The sequence below is a fragment of the Scyliorhinus torazame genome, chromosome 20 (genome assembly GCF_047496885.1).
Source record: "Scyliorhinus torazame isolate Kashiwa2021f chromosome 20, sScyTor2.1, whole genome shotgun sequence".
Lineage (NCBI taxonomy): Eukaryota > Metazoa > Chordata > Chondrichthyes > Carcharhiniformes > Scyliorhinidae > Scyliorhinus > Scyliorhinus torazame.
This window is the reverse complement of record NC_092726.1, coordinates 55,809,367-55,818,469: the sequence shown is the minus strand read 5'-3', so window position 1 is coordinate 55,818,469 and position 9,103 is coordinate 55,809,367.

Genomic DNA, 9,103 nt, shown 5'->3' with positions numbered 1-9,103 from the left:
TCACAAAGTCAAATTCACATGTAACAGACATATATTTCGTGACTTTCGGGAGGAAACCGATGCACCCGGAGGAAACCCACGTAGACACGGGGGGAACGTGCAGACTCCACGCAGACAGTGATCCAAGCCGGGAATCGAACCTGAGACTCTGGAGCTGTGAAGCAACAGTCTTCATGACTGTGTTACCGCCAGGTTATAGTCCGGGAAGAACATAACATAAGAACATAAGAATTAGGAGCAGGAGTAGGCCATCTGGCCCCTCGAGCCTGCTCCACCATTCAATGAGATCATGGCTGATCTTTTGTGGACACAGCTCCACTTTCCGGCCCGAACACCATAACCCTTAATCCCTTTATTCTTCAAAAAACGATCTATCTTTATCTTAAAAACATTGAATGAAGGAGCCTCTACTGCTTCACTGGGCAAGGAATTCCATAGATTCACAACCCTTTGGGTGCAGACGTTCCTCCTAAACTCAGTCCTAAATCTACTTCCCCTTATTTTGAGTCTATGCCCCCCAGTTCTGCTTTCACCCGCCAGTGGAAACAACCTGCCCGCATCTATCCTATCTATTCCCTTCATAATCTTATATGTTTCTATAAGATCCCCCTCATCCGTCTAAATTCCAACGAGTACAGTCCCAGTCTATTCAACTTCTCCTCGTAATCCAACCCCTTCAGCTCTAGGATTAACCTAGTGAATCTCCTCTGCACACCATCCAGTGCCAGTACGTCCTTTCTCAAGTAAGGAGACCAATACTGAACACAATACTCCAGGTGTGGCCTCACTAACACCTTATACAATTGCAGCAGAACCTCCATAGTCTTAAACTCCACCCCTCTAGCAATGAAGGACAAATTTCCATTTGCCTTCTTAATCACCTGTTGCACCTGAAAACCAACTTTTTGCGACTCAGGCACTAGCACACCGAGGTCTCTCTGCACAGCACCATGTTGTAATATTTCATCATTTAAATAATAATCGATTTTGCTGTTATTCCTACCAAAATGGATAACCTCACATTTGTCAACATTGTATTTCATCTGCCAGACCCTAGCCCATTCACTTAGCCTATCCAAATCCCTCTGCAGTCTTCCAGTATCCTCTGCACTTTTTGCTTTACCACTTATCTTAGTGTCGTCTGCAAACTTGGACACATTGCCCTTGGTCCCCAACTCCAAATCATCGATGTAAATTGTGAACAGTTGTGGGCCCAACACTGATCATTGAGGGACACCACTAGCTTCAGACTGCCAACAAGAGAAACACCCATTAATCCCCACTCTTTGCTTTCTATTAATTAACCAATCCTCTATCCATGCTACTACTTTCCCCTTAATGCCATGCATCTTTATCTTATGCAACAACCTTTTGTGCGGCAACTTGTCAAAGGCTTTCTGGAAATCCAGATATACCACATCCATTGGCTCCCCGTTATCTACCGCACTGTTAATATCCTCAAAAATTTCCACTAAATTAGTTAGGCACCGCCTGCCCTTTATGAACCCATGCTGCGTCTGCCCAATGGGACAATTTCCTTCCAGATGCCTCGATATTTCTTCCTTGATGATAGATTCCAGCATCTTTCCGACTACCGAAGTTAAGCTCACTGGTCTATAATTACCCGCTTTCTGCCTACCTTCTTTTTTAAACAGAGGTGTCACGTTTTCTAATTTCCAATCCGCCGGGACCACCCCAGAGTCTTGTGAATTTTGGTAAGTTATCACTAGTACATTTGCAATTTCCCTCGCCATCTCTTTTAGCACTCTGAGATGCATTCCATCAGGTACAGGAGACTTGTCTACCTTTAGCCACATTAGCTTGCCCATCACTACCTCCTTGGTGATAACAATCCTCTCAAGGTCCTCACCTGTCATAGTCTCATTTCCATCAGTCACTGGCATGCTATTTGTGTCTTTCACTGTGACGACCGACCCAAAAAACCTGTTCAGTTCCTCAGCCATTTCCTCATCTCCCATTATTAAATCTCCTTCACATCCTCTAAAGGACCAATATTTACCTTAGCCACTCTTTTTTGTTTTATGTATTTGTAGAAACATTTACTATCTGTTTTTATATTCTGAGCAAGTTTACTCTCGTAATCTATCTTACACATCGTTATAGGTTTTTTAGTTGCTTTCTGTTGCCCCCTAAAGATTTCCCAGTCCTCTAGTCACCCACTGATCGTTGCTACTTTGTATGTTTTTTCCTTCAATTTGATACTCTCCCTTATTTCCTTAGATATCCACTGTCGATTTTCCCTCTTTTTACCGTCTTTCCTTTTTGTTGGCATAAAACTTTGCTGTGCACTGTGAAAAATCTCTTGGAAGGTTCTCCACTGTTCCTCAACTGTTTCACTATCAAGTCTTTGCTCCCAGTCTACCTTAGCTAGTTCTTCTCTCATCCCATTGTAATCTCCTTTGTTTAAGGACAAAACACTAGTGCTTGATTTTACCTTCTCACCCTCCATCTGTGTTTTAAATTCCACCATATTGTGATCGATCCTTCAGAGAGGATCCCTAACTATGAGATCCTGAATCAATCCTTTCTCATTACACAGGACCAGATCTAGGACCGCTTGTTCCCTCGTAGGTTCCATTACATACTGTTCTAGGAAACTATCGCGGATACATTCTATAAACTCCTCCTCAAGGCTGCCTTGACCGACCTGGTTAAACCAATCAACATGTAGATTAAAATCCCCCATGATAACTGCTGTACCATTTCTACATGCATCTGTTATTTCTTTGTTTATTGCTTGCCCCAACATTATGTTACTATTTGGTGGCCTATAGATTAATCCTATCAGTGACTTTTTCGCCTTAGTATTCCTGATTTCCACCCAAATGGATTCAACCTTATCCTCCATAGCACCGATGTCATCCCTAACTGTTGCCCGGAAGTCATCCTTAAATAACAGAGCTACACCACCTCCCTTACCATTCACTCTGTCCTTGCGAAAAGTTTGATACCATCGGACATTTAACTCCCAGTCGTGACCATCCTTTCACCATTTTTCAGTAATGGCCACTAAATCATAGTCATTCACGATGATTTGCGCCATCAACTCATTTACCTTCTTCTGAATACTACGAGCAGTCAGGTAAAGTACACTTATGTTGGCTTTTTTTTACCTCTGTTCTGAATCTTAACACCTCGATCAGTAACCTCTCCTAAGTTATATTTCCACTTAACCTTTCTCCTAATTTTCCTTGTCGTCGAACCCATATCTTCATGTAACAACCTGCCGTGTCGCTTACCATTAATGTTTTCACTTCTCGTTTTATTTATTTTAGTATTCCTGGTCCTATTCACTGAGCTCCCCTCAGTCACTGTATCTTGTACTCTGCCCTTTTTGATTTTTGATTATGTCTTCTCTGCCTTACACTTTCCCCCTTACTGCCTTTTATTTCTGTCCCTGTTTCACTACCTTCCAACTTCCTGCATCAGTTCCCATACCCCTGCCACATTAGTTTAAACTCTCCCCAACAGCTCTAGCAAACATCGGTTCCAGTGCCCAGGTGCAGACCGTCCGGTTTGTACTGTTCCCACCTTCCCCAGAACCGGTTCCAATGTCCCAGGAATTTAAATCCCTCCCTCTTGCACCATCTCTCGAGCCACGTATTCATCCACTCTATCCTGACATTCCTACTCTGACTAGCTCGTGGCCCTGGTAGCAATCCCGAGATTACTACCTTTGAGGTCATACATTTTAGTTTATCTCCTAGCATCCTAAATTCAGCTTGTAGGGCCTCGTCCCGCTTTTTTACTATCGTTGGTGCCTATGTGCACCACGACAGCTGGCTGTTCACCCCCACCCCCTCCCGGAATGTCCTGCAGCCGCTCCGTGACGTCCTTGACCCTTGTATCAGGGAGGCAACATACCATCCTGGAGTCTCGATTGCGTCCGCAGAACCGCCTGTCTATTCCCCTTACAATTCAGTCCCCTATCACTAAAGCCCTGCCATTCTTCTTCCTGCTCAGCTGCGCAGCAGAGCCAGCCACGATGCCATGAACCTGGCTGCTGCTGCCTTCCCCTGGTGAACCATCTCCCTCAAAAGTATCCAAAGCGATGTCTCTGTTTTGCAGGGGGATGACCGCAGAGGACACCTGCAATGCCTTCTTACTCTTGCTCTGTCTTTTGGTCACACATTTTCTATCTCCCTCAGTACCTTTCACCTGCGGTGTGACCAACTCGCCAAACGTGCTATCCAGACGTCCTCAGCATCGCGGATGCTCCAAAGTGAGTCCATCCGCAGCTCCAGAGCCATCAAGCGGTCTAACAGGAGCTGCAACTGGACACACCTCGTGCACGTGAAGGAGTCAGGGTCAGTGGCCGTGTCCCTGAGCTCCCACATCGCACACGAGGAGCATGACACGGGTCTGAGATCTCCTGCCATGTCTTAAACCTTCAGTTAACTTCAACAATTACAATTCCCCCCCCCCAAAAAAAATAAAAATTAAATAAGTCAATAATCAACAAAGAACAAAATAAATAACTATGCCAATGAAAAGAAAAAGAAAACATAAACACTACTTACCAGTCACTTACCAGGGATAAAAAGAACGTCCTCCCCACCCAGCTTCGAATTCCCACATAGATTCGAATTCCCAACCTCACTCTTTGCTGTCTCACTCCTGGCTGTCTTCTCTCTTGCTCACTGGGAGAACTCATTGGGAGTGAGTTTACAAGTTGCTCTTTTTAAACTGTCCTGAATTGATTCCCCTCCCCCACCTGCTTTTCGATCAAGGTAGATTTACGTGACTGACACTTAACTGCCAACCAGTTATGTGAGTTGGTGAGGCACCCCTTGTTCACCCACACTGCACAATGGTAGTTTAATTTAAATTAATTTAAACTCCTGAAATTTAAAAGGAGCTGCCTTACTGATACAATTCAATTCCCACCTAGATTCAAGTTCCCAAACTCACTCTTCGCTGTCTCACTCTGGCTGTTTTCTCTCTGGATCACTGGGAGAACTAAGGTGATAATACGAAAAGAACGGCGCGGTAGCATAGTGGTTAGCACTGTTACTTCACCGCGCCAGGGTCCCAGGTTCATTTCCCGGCTTGGGTCACTGTCTGTGCGGAGTCTGCACACTTTCCCCGTGTGTGCCTGGGTTTCTTCCGGGTGTTCCGGCTTCCTCCCACAGTCCAAAGATGTGCAGGTTAGGTGGATTGGCCATGATAAATTGCCCTTAGTGTCCAAAAACGGTTAGGTTGGGTTACTGGGTTACGGAGATAGGTTTAAGTGGGCTGCTCTTTCCAATGGTCGGTGCAGACTCGATGGGCTGAACGGCCTCCTTATGCACTGTAAACTCTATGATTCTATGATATTATTCTGTGATTCTGTCACTGGTCAACACTCAATATAGATAATCTGCTACAGTCAGGTTCAGTTGAAGTATCCAAGGTTTGATAGCCACACCCCCGGCGTGCTGTGATAATCTCCTGAATACCCAGTGCTTGGTGTTGTCGTACATTGTGGATTATCACCTCTCAGCTGTAATACCATGTTTGAGACGTCAGAGGGCGTTGGATTAGCTGTTTCAATGGATACATTAAAGGTGGGGAGAAAGCCGAGTTGCAAAGCCGATAATGTCCACGGTTAATGGTTTGAGGGGACAGAAAATAAGAATGATGAACAGACCGCCAGAGAACAAACCAATGATAAAAATGAGCAGTCTGATCTACCGCTCTGGAACGATGATCGGAAACGGAGCGGAAAGGAGCAGAAATAAAACACTGCGCTACATTTGAAAGGCAGTTCATCATTAAACATGAAGCTGGTCGGAGGTAAGAGAGTCCAAAGGGGCGGAAAAGGGTGTTGCAGAATATCTGACAAATATAAATTATCAGAAGAAAACATATCAAAATGAAAGTGTCTGTGAGTAAAACAAAGTATCCGCACTGTAATGCACTGGGACAGAGGACGCATTCAGAGAAAATCTACAATGAGTTTTACAAATCAGATAGTTATTCTAATGTTCAAACTGAAGTACATTAAAAAATCATCACCATCTTTAGCTCAAAATTGAAGGTCAACGCAATACATTTGGCCGGTTTTGAAAATTAAACAGACACAAGTTCAACATTTCAAGATCTAAAAGTAATTTACCAGGAACGCCGACCGTTGCGAGTACAGGATAGTACACAGCTGCTGACTCGGAAAATTTTGACCAACGCATTTTCTGTGTCAAGGACTCGTGCTGGTGTTGGTGAAGATATGTCCCCTGGTGTTTGACACAATAAAGGGTCATGAATGGTTTATTTATATTAAACTGGATGATCAGTGATGCGAGGTCTGTACATCCCTAATGATGTTTTTCACAGGTTGCTCAACAAAGAAGTTACTGAGAGCAGCTGCGCTCTCACTGCAAGTCTCATTGGGGATTACATCACCACCTTAGGATCAGGCTCGAAGCTCGAAGATGCCGACTAAAGTTAACTATACAATGTTGCTTCTTCCACAAATCCGGGGCGAGTAACACTGTTTTTGCATTTGAATACTGGGCACGTGTTGCCCATTCCTTCGCATCATCCCCTCACTCACAATGTCGCGCTCACAGTCCTTATTCTTATTAAATATTCCTCTCCTTTGTGTCTTTCAATTTCCCCAGATTATCTTTTTCTGGACCTTCCCCATTCACGTTTCCAAAATTATTTTCTCTCTTATTATGTCTCCCTTTTATAGCAAATCAATTTCACTTTGCCCCATCTTCAATTTACCTCCACTCTTTGCGTCACTGTCGTTTGTTTGTGGCTCTAATTCTCACATCTCTTCTCTGCTCTGCCCTGCTCACACTGCAATAACTTGGAGGACAAGTGGTGAGGATGGAACAGAGTTACAGAGGGACATAGACAGATTGGGTGAATGAACAAAGGCTTGACAGATGGAATATCATGTAGGGAATTGTAATTTTATACATTGCTGGGAAGAATAAAGGTCCTGAATATTATTCAAATGCAGGAAGACAGCAGAAATATGCAGCACCGAGGCGTTTGATGAGAGGTGGGGGGGGGGGGGGGGGGTCAGACATTAAAAGCCAGCAAGCAAGTTGAGCAGGTAATAGGTGCGTAAAATGGAATGTTGTTCTTTGTTTCACAGGCAGGTGAGCACACAAACAGGGAAGTCTTGTTACACCTGGACAAGGCACTGAATAGAGCACAACAGGATTAGTGGTTCCAGCTGATGGCACTGAATTCAGTGATGTGTCAGGCAGAGCAAGGCCAGAAAGACACTTCCAAACACTTGTTGGAATGTGAGATTGTTGTTTCTGTTTTTCTTTGTGCCTGGGGAATATCTATATAGGTCAGTGAAAATACTAAATTCGAAAACGTTGTTTCAAGTGGTATAGGAGGGCAGATATTTTGGCTCAGTTAAAATTCGCCAGAGAGGGAGGACGAAACACGATCAAGGTTGCATTGATTTGGTCAGGAGGTGCAACATGATGGAGATAGGAACGTCGGAAATAGATCGACATGTTTAATTACTGGATTGGTTATGAGTGTAATTAAATGATTTCCTCCCAGAATAACAAATATGACATTTCAGCTCAGAGGATGTGATCGATTCAGACAGTCCAAACATTTCTATGCAACCTCATAACCTTTCACCGCTGTATGTCTGTGTGATACATTTAATGATTGTCTTTAGTCTGTTTCCATTCATACCGAACGTTCAATGGAGTTAGTTTCTACCAATATAGCAAACGTCTCCCTGAACCCCCGCGCCAAATCAATATTATAAGACCGTAGGTCCATTAGACAGAGGAACATAATTAGTCCATTCGCCGAATGAGTCTGCTCCGCCATTCAGTCATGGTTGTTATGTTCTTCCGTGCCTTGACCTCCTTCTTAAACAAGAACCTATCTATCTCTGTCTTAAAGACACTCAGTGATTTGGCCTGCACAACCTTCTGAGGCAAAGAGTTCCACAGATTCAGCACCCTCTGGCTGAAGACGTTTCTTCTCATCGCAGTTTTATAGTATCGTCCCTTTAGTCTGATACTGTGTCCTCGGGTTCTAGTTTTTCCTACCGCTGGAAACATCCTCTCAATGACCAATCTATCCAGGCTGCTCAGTGTTCTGTAAGTTTGAAAAAGTTCCCCCTCATCCTTCTAAACTCCTACGAGTGCAGATCCAGAGGCCCCAACTGCTCCAAACGGCAGGCTCTCCATTCCAGCGATCATCCTTGTGAACCTCCTCTGGACTGTTTCCAAGACGAACACATCCTGCCTTAGATACTAGGCCCCAAACTGCTCACAATAATTCTAATGGGGTCTGGTCATAACCTGAGACAGGCACAACGTACATCACTGCTCTTGCATTCTATCCTCTCAACAGTAATGCTACCATTGCATTTGCCTTCCTAACTACCGACTGAACCTGCACGTTAATGTTCAGGTAATCTTCGGCTCGGACTTGTGCTTCTCGTTTTCTCACCATTTCTACATTTAGAAAATACTCTCTGCAGTCATTCGTCCTACCAAAGTGCATGACCTCACACGTTTCCCCATTGTATTCAATCAGCTACTTCTTTGCCCAGCTCCTAGCCTGCCCAAGATTTCTGTCGCCCCCTGTTTCCTCAGTAGTACCTGTGCCTCCGCATACCTTTGTATGATAATCAATTTCATATTGATTATCTTCCTTAAATGTTGTTCCATCTTCAACGTTTCATGGAAAACATTCAAAGTCTCTGACTTATTGCCAGGCAAAGTACTTTCATAATGGACCTGTGGTATTAACTGAAAGATATTTATGTTGGTCATACATCGTGGTGTTTACAATTGGAAACGACACTGAAATGGTTGAATAGCAGGCTATGTATAAATACTTCTCGTAATGTAAATTGTGTTGTTGCCGAATATATATCACGCTTTTATGTGAAACAACAGTTTAAATTGGCAACTTTAGCATTATGATGCCTCTTTTGAATCTGTCAAACAAAATTTATCACGTTATACTCCCACTCATTAAATATTACCTGACCTCCCTGCGTCTACCCCGCCCCGTGGAGTCTATTCCGATCTTCCTCCTCTTTACATTTATACATTTTACATTTGCAAATTCTAGTCGAACTGAGAGTTGAATAACAAGAGAT